Below are 15759 nucleotides of genomic sequence, written 5' to 3'. Positions count from 1 at the left end.
CTCTCCTCTCTTTCCATGTAGATGATTTGTTATGCAATCCATGATCACCCATCATCTCCCACCTCTCTGCTACCACCATAAATTTTCCTTCATGTTCCAGCCCCAATTTTATTTGTTACATGTCATTTTTGTCACTCAGTTTTCTTTAATCTTCCTGTTGACTTCAGTCTCCACTTCACCAAAACTACTTGCTGAAACATGACTCATGTGTCACTCTTCAAAACAGGCACAATATGGCCAGCACAGTTAAAATTATTCCCATGAGTCATGTTCCAGCAGCTGAAACTACCACCACACTCCTACTTGGAGAGGAGATATAAGTCACATGGAGTGTGGAGGTTGTCCTTTCAGGGCAGCCAAAACTGCATGAGAGACAGTTCTTGAAGACATTGCATAGAAGATAGTCCATGAATCCATAAATATGAAAGATCTGCCCCACTGTAGAAGAAGAAAGCATGATATGTGATTAACCCCAGAGCCCAAAGAAAATCTTTCTGCTACTAGTCACTGGAGGGAATTCAGAGGAGAGAAAATGACAAATGTGGGGTGCCCTTATGGCATGTGAGAAAATGCCACTGGGACTTGGGCTGGCCTATATGAGTCTTCAGTTAATATGATGAGTAGAGCAGGATTGGGTGTTTATTGCTATAGGGTGAAATAAAGAGATAACTTAAAGTGATCTAAGAAAAGTCCACTCTGAGTTACCCTTTTCTCTTTTAAAGCACTCATTATACTCACAATCATAGTGGTTATTTTCTTCTTTTTCTTCAGTACTTGATGGCAAACGAATAAAACAGCCCTAGAGGAACAGAAACACTGCTGTGCAAGCTATAGTTAGCTAGCTAGCCACATGAGGCTGTAGCTCAGGTCTAATTTCTGATTTTCCCAAATGTGTTCAGCTCAATATGAGGCCTTTTTTGGCTTTCTGGGCAGAAAAATTAACCCAGCAACCAATTTTAAAAAATCAAATTGCTTCCCACAGTTAGTTTCCAATTGCTTAGTTTAGGGGTTGCCAACCCATCACCTGTGGGCACCATGTTGCCTGTGAAGGCATTTGGCGGCACACCTAGCAATTTATCCAGAATCTGAGCTTTCTTTCTTTTTTTAAAAAAAAGAGTAAGTCTCTACCCCTTCTAGAAATAAAGTTATGGAGCATAATGTGTAGATACCTTCAGAATGATTTCTCTGAAATATGTCAGCCTGTATGCTCGTCTTTCTGTGTTTTTAATTAATGTGTGAAGTCAGGACGGTGATTGATGAGTGATTTGTTTGGACAACAGGCAATCAGAATCCCTGGGATCCTGAAGAGTAGTTGATTTCCCCTCCCCTTTCAGTGCTCTTTTCTTACTTTTATCTCATTTTCTAGTCCTTGAAGTTTATAGTTAGCCCTTCCTTTTTTTACAACAGCCAAGATGCATCTTTCCTGTGCTGGCTTTGCCTGAAATCAGGTAGTGCCTAGAAATTATTTTCTGAAAATACTTCTACACAATAAGTGTAGGTAAATGTTAAAGACATTCAAATGTGAAACCTTTGCAAAGAGACTTAGGCATGTCCTCCTGTGTTGCAGGAACTAAAGACCAGGAGCTCATTAAGAATTCACTGTATAGTTAACATATAGTACAAAGAGATACATTATCTACTCAAATGCAGGTCTCTTTGTGTTTAATGGGGCTTACTTCCAGGTAAGTGGGTACAGGATGGCAGCTTGGGCTTTGGTTTAGGGTTGTCATTTGAGAAAAACAGAGTTCTTATGCCTTTAACAACTGTATGTCAGATAGAAATACAACAGGTCAAGCCTTTTCTAGTATGGAAATACAATTATGGGAAAAGCTTCACCATGATTACTCTCCAATTTTTTGTTATGCCATGCTCCCACAGCAGCCATTTTGTGACTGATGCCCTCAGCGCACTCTCAAAATTTGAAATATGTCCTCTAGTCCAAAAAGGTTGGCAGTCCCTGGCTTAGTCAGTCCCTTATATAGCAATCAGTTAAAGAGGTTTTCCCCAGGTTGTCCAAATTCTAAAAGTCAGGAACAAACCTAGGAGGGACCCTCAAGGAGGAGTTAACATTAACAAATATTTGTTTTCTCTCTGAAAAGGTGTATTGTGAACCTACCATTCATAAAGCTTTCTTGCATGTTTATCAAGCATTTTTATAAGTTTACGAAAAGAAGTCTATTATTCAGGAAATATTTTACAAAGTTAAGGATTCAATCTCATTGACTTCAACAAAAAAGTTATGCATATTGTTCTCAGCACCACTCTCCCTAAATGCTTGACTATGGTTGCATTCAGGGCTCTTACTATATTTCTAAACCTGTTTTTAATTGATGTTGTCATGATATAAGATCAAAACACCAGGTTTTAACTTCTTAATGATTGCATAAACTATTTTGTTTGTTTTACACCTTTTGGAATCCCCTTGTTCACTGTATCCTTAACATGTTTTTTTCTTATGAAATAAAAAAATATGCCACTCATTTAATTCTTGGTGTTTCTGTTAACTTGACCTTTACATAGCACATTACATAAGTTAACACACTCTATGCATGGAGGAAGAGTGAGGGGGGTGATCACTGCCTGGTATGCTCCTCCCCCCCAAAAAAATGCCCCACCTAGGCTTGTTCTGCGAACCTAGAAATGTGGCTGACCTATCAGGAAGGCTGGCTTCAGGGCTGCCAGAGTCAGACAGATACAGTGTTCACTAGGGTTGCCAGGTTCAGTCCCTGAGACTGATCCTGTATCTTTAGCAGAAGAGAAAGTCAGCCAAGTGCAGGTGTTCTTGCAACTCTGTAATTAGAAAAACCACAAGGTGGAATTCTCCCTCCCCCCTGCCCAACTTTTAAAGATACAGAAGACCTCTTAGTTGCCAGGCCCGGCCTCCAAGAGGTCTACTGTATCTTTAAAAGTTGTGGAGGGAGGAGGGAGATGTCCACCTTGTGGTTTTTCCCATTACAGAGTTGCAAGAACACCTGCACTTGGCTGACCTTCTCTTCTCCTAAAGATACAGGATCAGTCTCAGGCCAAGAACCTGGCAACCTTAGTGTTCACTGATACATACAGACCAACAAATAACGTTAAAATAAACTCAAATGCTGCTAGGGCCACACACACCATGATTTAAGGAAACGAATAGGATGCAAAGATTGGAATGGATTTCAAGAACCAGCTGATCAGGAATAAGGAAGAAAGCAATGCACCGGTTCACAAACGCAACCGCCGACACCATCAGCTCTTTAGGTGTTGCGGCTCCAAAGATAAATAACTAGCAAAGGCCCCTAGAAACGTGGAAATCGTTTTCTGTTATGTTCCTTTATGCTCTCTCTGTGCATGACTGGAAGGAAAAGGAGAGGCCTGGTAAAGGCATTCCTTGATTGGAAGCTAGAGGTATCAGCTCCAGAATTCCACCACACCGCTCCTCTGTCTGGCATCTTTCATTTATGGAAAGCTTAGGGGAGGTACTGTACAATAACTCGCCAAATTAGGCAAAAAAAAAGGAAAAACACCCTCCGGAGGCAGTTCCAAGGCTCGGAACCTGCCTGCTTCACCTCATTCCCAGAAGTGGATACTGGTGTGGCACTGCAGCAGCATCCCTTTGGCAGTGGCTTATCAGGGCAGTGGGGGAGGTCAAAATGGTGCAGGCACACTAGTAGCAACACCACCTTGGTTATGATGACGCATCTGCCCTGTGCTGATCTCCCCCTCTCCCTGCCCCCACACCACCCCGATAAGCAGCTATGTTGCTGCTGCTGCTGGGAGACTTCAGACCCAAATTGCCTCGGATTTGGAAGTGGTCCAAATATCTCTACAGCAGGGTTATTCTCTTCAGATACATGCCTCTTTTTTTTAATATACTCAAACAGCAGATGTTTGTTTATTAATATAAGGTCACAGACCCATTCAAATAAAATAATCAATAAAACGTCAGAATAGTTAAGATACAGAAATATAAAAGTACAACAGAAAAGAAATAGCAGTTAAAAGAGAAGAATCCTCTTGCGACTCCTTTGGGCAGAGAAGAGGAACTTAGCCACTTACCCTGTTGCAGATGCATGCCTCATCCACAGCTTGTACAGAGCCCTAATAGTAATCCAGTTACAATATTCTCTCTCTGTCTTTTAAAAAACAAGAGAGGTATAAAATGATCAAGGAAATGTTGCAACCCAGAGAGACTGTTAAGTGGACAAGAGCAGGTTTGTGAAAACTAGCGTCCCTATCTAGCAAGAAATATCTGTAATTGAAAACAGGCCCCTGTATGTGCTGGCAACCTGAATGTGGATGCACATCCAAAACTCCATTATTGTCTCCCTGAACTAGCTGAGATGTTTCATTTTTACATTCAAGGATATATAAAAGACTATAGCTGCATCAGACCATACAGATTTTGCCCTTGATTGGTCACAGGTCACATCTGCCATCCATGGCTGCCCTGTAAAATTGCCCATTAAAAGATCTATGTGTACAGAGTTTCCTGTCACCAGTTAGGAGTCAGAAAAGAGTTCCATGTGCTGGTGAGGCTCTCTCTCTCCTAGAGCAAATAATGAGCATCCTGTGTGCAACAGAAGATCTGAGAGCCAGTGTGGCGTAGTATGGGGAAAATGTCAGGCTACTACTGGGGAGACCCAGGCTGCTTTCACACATGGGGCTGATTGCATTAGTTTAACGGATTAAAAAGGAAGCACTTCTGTCCTGATTTCTAAAACCCCTTTCACACTGCAATACCTGTTATACCGACATTTTGCACAACGGTCTTTCACACACACACAGAGTTACAATGAACAGAGCAGAGTTTTTCTCTCCCCCCCCTTCCTTTTAGGGGGTTTGGTGTATTTCCCCCTGCAACTTGGTTTTTGAGGCTCGTGGAAGCGGCCCTGGAGGTTGGGGGGGCAGCGGCGCCTGCTGTTGCAGTCGCCAGGAGCTCACAGAGGTGGCTCTCCTTAATTTTTATTTGAGGGGCGGTGGGCAGCGGCGCCAGCTTCTGCGGCTATTGGGAGTTCGCGGAGGCGGCTCCTTTTACCCTTGCTCTCCCTGTCTCAGCTGGACTATACCGGAGCTCCCGGCTTCAGCTCCGGTCAACTGTGGGGTGTGGAAGTGCCTGATAACGCACCTCCCTTCACCCTTCTTTGGCCCCAGTCCTTTGGTGGCTGTTAACACAGCTCAGGGGCAGCTCCTGCTCATTTCCCCCCTCTGTTTTAAGGCGGCTCCTGCTCCTTTTTCCCCTCTGTTCCACACTGCATGCTGGGATGCCTGTCACGTGAGCGGCTGTAACTAGCGGAAAACTCCCGTGATGTTCCGTATTCCCAGCCTTGCTAATGGATTATTTGTGGTATCATTTGTCACTGAAATTAGCTCTAAACTTCTGCTACATTCCACCAGAATTCCAGTGCTAGCTTGTGCATCGTGTGAAAGGTCAAATATAATGCGGAAATTAACAGGTAAGAAACTGTCAGAATAATGGAATAAACTGCAGTGTGAAAGCACCCCCAGATTCAAATTCATGCTTACCTGTGAAGTTCACTTAGATGGCCAGTCGCTATCTCTTAGCCTAACCCTTCCTCACAGGGTTGTTGTGAGGATAAAAGGGGTGGTGGTGGTGAACCATGAATGCTACCCTGTGATAGGGTTAAAAAAAACCCATAGGGTTGGGTTTTGAGTTAGACAGAGAGTAGTCCCGTTAATTTTAATAGGTTAATCTAACATAGGCCCCATCTGCACTATACATTTAAAGCAGTTTCACACCACTTTAAACAGTCATGGCTTCCTTCAAAGAATCCTTAGAACTGTCATTTGTTATGGGTGCAGAGTTGTTAGAAATTGTAAGTCTGTGAGGGGAATAGGGCTCATAGCTTGGAAAAGTTACTTTTTTGAACTACAGCTCCCATCAGCCCAATCCTGTGACCATGCTGGCTGGCGCTGATGGCAGCTGTAGTTTAAAATAGTAACTTTTCCAAGCTCTGATAGGGGTCTCCCAACAACCTCCAGCACCCTTAGCAAACTACAGTTCCCAGGATTCTTTGGGGGAAGTTATGCCTGTTTAAAGTGATATGATGCTGCTTTAAATATATAGTGCAGATGGGGCCTAAGTCTGAATCAAAGTCATTCACTACATCTATTGGAAAGTTGTTTGTCTGTTTGCTATGCATTTGGATACCTCTTTTATTGTAACCAAATTTTACATGATGTTTCCTGACATCAAGGAGCAGGTATTAAGCTATGTTTGGATACAACTGGACACCATTTTGAATCAAGATGGCAGACTGAACCTTTCAAACCTGCACCGATTTTAACCTTTCAAACCTGCACTGATTGTAACCACGGATTTCAAAACTGCACTGAGTTTTTGGTTTCTTAGAATTCCCAAGCAATGCTGCATATGAGGCTGCTAGTATTCAATATATAAAATGGGACAGTGAGTTGGTGGTGTCCCCACTGTTGTTGTTGTTGTTATTAATTAAATTTATATCCCACTGTTCCTCCCAGTAGGAGCCCAGGGGGGCAAACAAAAACACTAAAAACATTATGAAACATCATAAAAACAAACATTAAAATATATTAAAACAAAACGACTTTAAAAACATCCCTTTTAAAAAAGCTTTAAAAGCATATTAAAAAGCAATTCCAACACAGACGCAGACTGGAATAAGGACAAGGTCTCTACTGAAAAGGCTTGTTGAAAATGGAACGTCTTCAGTTGGCGCCGAAAAGATAACAGAGATGGTGCCTGTCTAATATTTAAGGGGAGAGAATTCCAAAGGGTTGGTGCCAAGGGTTATTGACAGAAGGATAACAGTCTGTGAGGACCTGCTGTTCTTTCCTGTGGAAGGGTCCTAGTTGCACTTATGGATCTATCTGTTGGATAGTGTCTTGTGCATTTTAAGCAGCAATTTTAGCTTCCATCTCTTCCCTCTTGATTTCATTACTTTAAAACAGATAAATTCACAGAAATGCATTTTTCCTTTCAAAAACTTGAAGTGAAAATGCCTGTGTGACATCATTACTGTCATTACAGTGCAATTGATCTTCAAATTAAAGAGCTTCATGTTTTGGGTTTGGTTAATTTCTCATTTGTCTAAAAAGTAAAAATCCTTGATAGATACAGTGAATCTCCTTCAAAATAGTTGCGTTTTCTACCCCTCTATTTCCTCTTTGTGCATTCAGTCAATGCAGGTGGCTCTCTCCAAAGGTGGGCTTTTGTTCTGCATGTAGCAGCAGACCGGTGTTTTTAATGAGCATATTCTGCAACATGTTCCTTGGTGGTGGATTTATACTGGACCATCCGCACATTATTCTGCTTTATTAGTTGTTTGGCAATGCTTTCCCAATGTTACTGCATTATTGCCATCTGGAGGGGTGCTCTTGCTCCATAGTACAACAAAAGTGGGATTAAAAATAAACTTGGGCCATTTGTGGCATGAAAAGTTCCAGGATTTCAGTAGGAATTTATGTGACATTGACCGATAGGAAACAAAACAGTATGTCTGCGCCAAAACTTCTGCAGGCACAAACATTATTGAAAGCAGGGTTGCATATAAACATCCCAATATCATCCTGGGCACAAATAATCATCTGGAAGGACCCCAAATAACTATAGTAGCAGTAGCTTGGCTTGTGGGGAGCTAGCATAGCAAATAAAATAACATTTAAAAAGCAGGGGGCTAACCTTGATTGTGAAAAGTCCTTTTGGAAAATGGGGTTCAGTTGCCCCAGCCTTTTTTTTTTTTTTACATTTCTTTCTTTCTTGCAAATTTTCAGTTCTTATCCCTTGGCCAAATAATCCCATGCACAGTCATCCCTAAATTAACTGTGAATCATTTTTTTAAAATCATACAATTTTTTAAAAATGATATATAATTTACCATATGAAAAACCAGGGCAGTCAATCTTTCATTAGACATGGGGTGATAGGAGGTCAGCAGACACTCCTGCCATAATAAAAATAAAGGCACCACATCTGGTATGGAATGATGTCTGGAATTGTGATGCACATGCATCCACTTACTTGTCCGACTGAAAACACAAACTTAGATGCCGGTTGCCTGTTGAAACATGAACCAGTGTAATAGGAACCTAAGCCCTGAAACGGACAGTTTGTGTACATAGCCAGTTTATTAGCAAAAATGTGCAGGCCCAAAGTACAAGGACCAAAGCTTCCAGTCAATCTGTTGTACACTTAACAAGCTGTTCGTAATACAGTCCATTTCAGGGAGTTTTTTTAATTAAAAAAAAGTTGGAGGGGGGGAGGGAATGTATTCCCATAGTAGAAGTAATGCATGATGCTTTTAACATATGGCTAAATTCTGGGCTTGCCACAGAAACTGTTGAGGCATAGAAATGACTACACTGTTTCTTCCACTGCAATTGAGGCTCCCATTTTTCTGCCTTATTCTCAGGCCACGTTAGAATTTCTTTCGAATTTGGGTGGGGTGGGTTACTTTACTGTTGTATAAGGGTGATGTGTGTGTTCCTATTTCCAGTAAATATTTCTCAAGCCCTTTGCAGCGTCCCTGGCGTCTCTCTTTTCTTGATATGAAAACGTCCTATGGGAAGAACAACCTCATCATGGCTTCTCCTGGGCTTTAATCAAAGCGCAGGCAAAGCTTCAGAGCCTTGGGAAGGCTACAGGGTGCAGATCCCGCCCATGAGAATTTTACCAATTTTTTCTCTCTTTGATAATTTTCTTTTCAACAGTGTCTCTTCATTCACTTGATGGAGAATGGCTGGGGGCGAAGGGAACTGTGAGAGTTTTTTGGCACTCCACTCAGAGCAGCTCAGTGACATGAACTGGTTGTTTCAAACTTAGTCCTGCTCAGAGTAGACACATTGAAAACAATGGACACAAATAACTTAGGTCCATTTGTTCTATTGGGTCTACTCTGTCTGTGTAGAACTCAGATGGATACAACACAAATGTTTCTCAAACAGGCTTTTTAAAAATATGGGGGGGGGAATTATGAGTATTTTTTCTTCCATTTAAAACAACAAAGAGTCTTGTGATAGTTATAGTTTACTATAATCAATGACAAAGCTCAGTGGCAGAGGATGTGCCTTGTGTGCAGAAGGCCCCAAGTTCAATCCCTGGTGTCTCCTGCATGAAAGCTTGGAGAGCTGCTACCAGTCAGAGTAGACAATACTAAGCTAGATGAACCAATGGTCTGACTCTGTATAAGGCAGCTTCCTCTGTTCCTCTCTCTGTAGGGTGTTTTTCTGCTACAGACCAATACAGCTACCTCTCTGGATTTGCTCAAGTTCTTCCCCTATTGATGACCGCTTGTCATTACTTTATTTGCTGATGCAGGTGCTGATAAGCTTTCGAGGGAAATGGTACACATTCACTTCATATATGTTCAGAGACAAGACATTCCAATAAATGCATGTTAAGTAGAAATAACCATCCAGTCTGTTGATGCATGAGTCTGGATGCAGTTCTGTAACAAGACTCTTGAAGTGGAGGCCAGCATTATATGAAGATTTTCAACACCATCATTTAACTTCTCGGGTTTCATACGACTTTTGTGCAGTTCCCAAAGAAAAACAAAACACTCTCTATCATATCTGATGGAAGAACTACAAAAATCTTTCTATTTCATTTTTCATTTGTTGAAGGATCAGGATGAGAATAGCAGACTTGAAGCCTTGCTGGAACAATTTGTTCTGGATTGAGAATCTCTGCAGAGGGCAACCAAGACGGAGAAGATCTAAGGCAAAGTCTTTTCATCGTCACCAGCATTGGGAGAGGAAAGGGCACAAAGAGGCATGAAATATTGAATAGACACTTTGGAATTTTGGGGCAGGTTGTTAGACAGGTGATAAACATACTTGTCTGCTGCAAAACGATTGTTATACAAAAGGGTGCCACTACTGGAAATTGTGCCCTAATTGAGAGTGGCTCATTTTATTGGGCCCTGGCTCACTTGGCACAACCTGGTGTATTTGCTGCATTCAAACCGGGACTGTACGCATGCATGCCTAAGAAACATGTGGCAAGCGTATCCTCAGCTGAATGGGAAATTGTGTTCCTAAATAAACACAGAAAGCTGCCTTATACCAGTTTGCCCATCTAGCCGAGTGTTGGATGCTCAGACAGTGTCGTCAGCAGCAGGCTTCCAAGGTGGAAAGCAAAGTTTTCCCATCACTTACTACCTGACTTTAAAAAAAAAACACGGGAGATGCCAGAGTTTGAACTTGGGACCTTCTGCAATTATTATTATTGTTGTTGTTGTTGTTGTTAATACCCTGCCCTTTTTCCAAACTGGAACTCAAGGTGGCTTCCAGATAAAAATAAGTACATATCATTAAAAACATATAAACATATAAACATTTAAAAATCAGCATTAAAACAGAATTAAAACGCATGCAAAGCATGTGTCACTGGGTTACAGAGGTACAATGGGTGCTATGATTCTGGTCACCAGCCAGAGCTTGGAAAAGTTACTTTTTTGAACTACAACTCCCATCAGCCCAATCCACTGGCCATGTTGGCTGGGGCTGATGGGAGTTGTAGTTCACAAAAGTAACTTTTTCAAGCTCGGTTGCCAGCGTAGATGATCCAGCTGGAATCTTGCCAACCAGCTGCTCAGCAAGAGAAGTTGAGCACTGTGGACGGATTCGCTCCTCCTTGCTCCCCTTCCCTTTCAAAAAATTTTTTGAGGAAAAACTTTGTTTTGGCGTGTAATTTCATTCTGTACATTTGTGTGTGGGTTGTTTTTTTTAAGTATCTATTCATAGATTCATATATATTTGAATCTTGCTAAAGACCGCCTTTTGAAAAACAACTGATTACACACAGCCCCATAAGCATGCATGTTGCTTTTAACAGGAAATAGCATTGCTTGGAAGAGGGATGTTTACTGGGAAAAGAGCACCAGAGAGAAAAGTGATAAACTCCCTTGCCACCTATGCTTAGGGATGGGCCAGTCTGACTATTTTGGTTTTTCATTTTTCCAATCTTAAGTTCAACTCTCCACATTTCCACAACAGTTTGCAATTTTCTTTGTTCTTTTTTTAAAGAAGCCCTCATGAAAATTCATCAGCATTTTAGTGTAAATTTCTCCTCATATGCACAGTTTTGCAAAGCAATTTCCCCTAATATAATGATTTTTTAAAATGTTATTTTCACGAATGTGTGCATTTTTATGCACTTGTTATCTAGTCTATGCATTTTTTTTCCAGACATTCCTTGGCTGGAGAACTGCATTGTGAATTTCATAGATGTGCAGATTTTGAAGGACAGCGGTGTTTGACTTCATGGATTGTGCCACAAAGTGTGAATTAGGTAGGTTTGCCTTGAAATGCAAATGAATAGAACTCCCCCATCCCTACCTGTGCTGTGGTCCTGGACCAGCTCATCTCCCACCCCCACATCTGATATTTGTGCAATATTAAAAAGGGGGTGAGGAACCCAGCATAAGCAATGGATGGGAGTTAGAGTCCCAAAACATATGGAGGCCTATAGGTTTCTCCATCCTTGGTTTAAGGAGATCCCAGGAGCATTCATGCGTCTCTGTCATGAGATCTAATTTGACCCTGAGCACTATGGCCTCAGAACATGTTTTAGAGCAGGTGTAGGGAACCTTTGACCCTCTAGAAGTTGCTGAACTACAACTCTCGTCATCCCTGGCCATTGGCCATGCTTGATGTGCTGATGGGAGGTGTAGTTCAGCAACATCTGGAGGACCAAAGGTTCTCCTCACCTGTTGTAGAGATTGATGATTGATTTCAAAAACTAATTAGCCGTAACTAACATCCCAGGCAGATGATACAGCCACCTTGCTGAAGCAAAATAGGCCTGTGCCTGGCCAGTGCCTGGATGGGCCGAGATCACCCAGACATTCTGCCTCACGCCGCTTCAGAGTTGCACGATAGAATACAAAGATAATAAATAACATTGGACCTTGTTGCCTCACTCTCTCCTTTCAATTAAACTGACATTGCTATGGAAAATATCGCACATCTACTCATCATATCACCTAGTTAGAGGCAGGGATTTCATGTGAAAGAAACAGAAGTAAGCCATAGCAAACTGCACTATTTACTCTGTGATCAGAATACAGGGAGAGGCAGCAGGGGAGTTGCCTGAAGGGGCTGCATGTGGCAATAAAACAACCGCTGTTTTGTTGTTGCTTTAAGCCTCTATAAACCCACTGGGGGTGGGGGAAACACAACAACACAAGGCCAGCTACCCATTTGCTGCCTACTTTTGATTTGCAAAGCTATCAGACAGCTTAGCTAACAGGGCTCTCCCAAACCTTTTGGTTGCTTTTAGTGACTGCTCCCCCAGCCTGCATGTAAACACTTCCTTCTGCCTTTTGGGAGTACTTATTTTCTTCCCGCACACCCTGAGATTCTGTGGCTAACCCTCTCCCCCATGTATATCAACGTGTGCACACAGAACACCTCCGTGTGAAGGGGAATCCTGACAGACCCAGACTTCACGTGGAAGCACTCTGTGTGCACATGTCAGAACGCACATAGGGCTGCTTCACAAGCACTAATCACATGCACAGACAGTGAGGGCATGGGGGGAAGGTGCAGAAGCAGTGGGGGTGGGATTAAGCTGCATGGACCCATATGTGTATTATTGTTATTGTTGTTGTTATTATTATTATTAATATTATTATTACCAACATTTACCACTTCATCACTAGCATTTCTAAGCATTATGTAGTTTGACCTGAGTGAGGTAAGGACATCCACAGGAATTGTGTTGTTTTGTTTTGGGGGGGGGAAGGCAAAGTAAACACTGAAAAGGGGCAGGGCAGTTTCTCACCAAATGGAGAAGAATGATGCTTGTACATTTTACCTTACATCTCAGGTTCTACAAATGCTAAAAATTCACTCTTTAAAAAATGTAAACTGGGAATCTGGGGATTATGTTTCACCATGGGGGTGGGGAGCAACTGCCTCTTTGCACCACCCCGTGGATGCCCATGGAGTGGGGGTTCATTGGAATCCACTCACAGCCCATTCTTCTCTGTGGGGTGCATTGCAGGCTGATGGGAGGAGGCTGCCTTTCCTGGAAGTTTGCCTGCCATTACTGATCTTTTCATGATTTTGGTCCCCTGTTCAGCTTCTTGGGAACTGCAGGGGTCCTTGGGACTCAGTTTTCAGAGCACTACCTTAGGAGAATGCACCATGTCAAGACACCCCAATTATAACCTGTGTGGCTCAACTAATTAGGGCGGGACACAAACTGGGCCCTAAAATGTATGCCTGTGTCAATGAATAATGTAAATACAGGATCTGAAATTTGTTGTGAAAAGTAGGAATTGCTTGTTTCACTATGTCATTCACCTGAATCCAGAGGTGTAGTCAGCTGGGGTCATGGGGAGTCGTAGACTTCACCTTATTATTCACCTTCCACACACATCGCAAGGCAATGTACAAAATGCAATAAAAACAACATTAAAAAATACCAACAATACCAAGGAGATACTCATAGCAGAAACCTATCCATCTAGCTGGGAAAGCTTGTTGGAATAAGAATGTCTTCAGTCATTCCCCAAAAGTGCAGATAGTGGGTGCTTGCCATATCCCAAAGGGAATGCTGTTCCAGAGGATGGGGGCAGCCACATTAACAGCCCTGCTCTTAGAAAATGTCAGAATAAATAAATACGTAAATGCATTTAAAAAAGGTTATTCAGTTGTGGAAATGTAGTAAGGTTCTCCTCACCACTTGACAGGATGTTACAGATGGCTAGCTTACATGACATATATGTGTTTATACTTGGGATGGAAGGATCCATCAAATTTCCCCCCCCCCTCAGTTTCTCATTGTTGAGAAACTGTTGTCCCTATCTTCAAAAAGGGCAAAAGGAGGAACCGGGGAACTACAGATCAGTCAGCCTAACTCATTGCTAGAAGAAATGCTGTGTTCATATTTAATATTCTTTCTCATTTACATTAAATTAACACCTCAGAATGCGGGAAAAATTGGTCAACAGACAAAAGGCAAAGTACTCTTAGACTGCAATCCAACACATGCCTACTCAGAAGTAAGCTCCACTGGGACTTCCTCTCAGGTACGTGTGTATTGAATTATAGCCCTAATTAGGGATGGGGAGAAACTCAGTTCAGCTTGCATTCCTCAATTTGCACTGTCTGAAAAATACGCAAACCAAAACACAGCCATCCCTCAAAATTCACACTTCTCCATATTTGGCAGGGCAGTTCTCCAACCACTGAATGTGTACAAAAATGCCTACACTAGGGTGAAGTGTGCAAGAAACAGAAGAAACATACAGTGGATTTTGTCATATGAACATACAATAATTATACTAAAAAAGATAAATGAACAATTTGTACATTACACTGATATTCGATGAAGCTGTTCATTTTTATAACTTTATCATCGTTTCTAACAAATCATTGTATTGTCTTTATACATCTTTTCACCAACAGATGCATTTCTGAATAACAGAACAATTTTTTTATTCTTCTAAAGCATATCAAACAAAGTTTTTCTAAAGCATATTGAAACCATGTTGAGCATTTGGCATTCCTCACGTTGCAGCAGAAGACCAAAAAGGAGAAGGCAAGATGAACCTCCTTAGGTGTGGAGCTCCTGAGTCTCCCCCTGGTCCCAGCCAAATGAGGGCATGGAACGGAAAGGGGGCCTCTGAAGATGAACTGAACCAGCAATTAGGGAAGGAACATTCTGAAACTATGCAATCTTCTGCTGATGCTCATCAGATTTTCTTTATTTATCTCTTGTAGGTGTTTCTTCCTATAGTGACCATGTTGTCCACAACATTTGCTGCTGTTTTGAGAGCCTTCAGAGGGCTTCCTTGGGGGCATTTCTAAATTGAGATGGCTGGTACTTCAAATGGATGGAGCGTTGAGATGGTTTGGCCAGTGTCAGGCCCTGGGCAATCAGGATGTGGCCGTTGATAAAGGTCCCAGAGCTTCTCAGGGTCAAACTATAAGTGCTTCCAGACTGTCACTATTTGGGGATGGGATTAAATCACATACTGGCAAATTTAGGTTGCGCAGTTACAGTTGACAGGGAGGCCTTGCAGAACAAACCCACTTCCCAAAAAGATTGGTGGGTGTTTTGTTTTTTTTTGCAACAGGGAAAGTGATGACAAAATGCACTGGAAAGTGAGGGATAACAATTGCTTTGATGCAACATCTAAGTTCCCTGCAAACAAATCAGAATGAATGCTCATTAAATAGTCGACGTAGTCTGATCTCCCTGCAAACTAATCAGGATGAACGCTCAATAAGCAGGCCATCTGGAAGCACCCCCTGTGTTATCTTTGAGGTGCAGTGTGCAACTATACAGAGCCAGGCTGCCATCAGGCAGAGTGATGTGGCCATCTTAGACAGCAGATGCTTGGAGACGGGGCAGAGAGCAGTAACAAGGTGTTGGAGGGCAGAGCTATATATGTCATGTGGCATCCCCTGGTGTCCATCCCCCCCCTGTGAGCTTGCTGCCCTCATGTACATTGTTCTTCTCTACATGGGATGTAGGGAGCACCATCTTGACTTTTGCTTGAGGCAGCCAACTGGTTATATCTATATACCTATTGTTCTTCTGAAATTAATGACAACTGGAGGAGTATTATCAGGATTGCAGTGCATGGGAAGTTTATCTATGACTCTCCCCCCTAAAAATATTACCCCCCTTCACAGCTATGAAACTATAAAATAGTTCCCATTGGCAGAGCTTGGAAAAGTTACTTTTTTGAACTACAACTGCCATCAGCCTAATCCAGTGGCCATGCTGGCTGGGGCTGATGGGAGTTGTAGTTCAAAAAAGTA

This window comes from Rhineura floridana, chromosome 4 (assembly GCF_030035675.1).
Source record: "Rhineura floridana isolate rRhiFlo1 chromosome 4, rRhiFlo1.hap2, whole genome shotgun sequence".
NCBI classification, from domain to species: domain Eukaryota; kingdom Metazoa; phylum Chordata; class Lepidosauria; order Squamata; family Rhineuridae; genus Rhineura; species Rhineura floridana.
The sequence above is the reverse complement of the archived record's forward strand: the minus strand, read 5'-3'. Positions refer to the sequence as shown.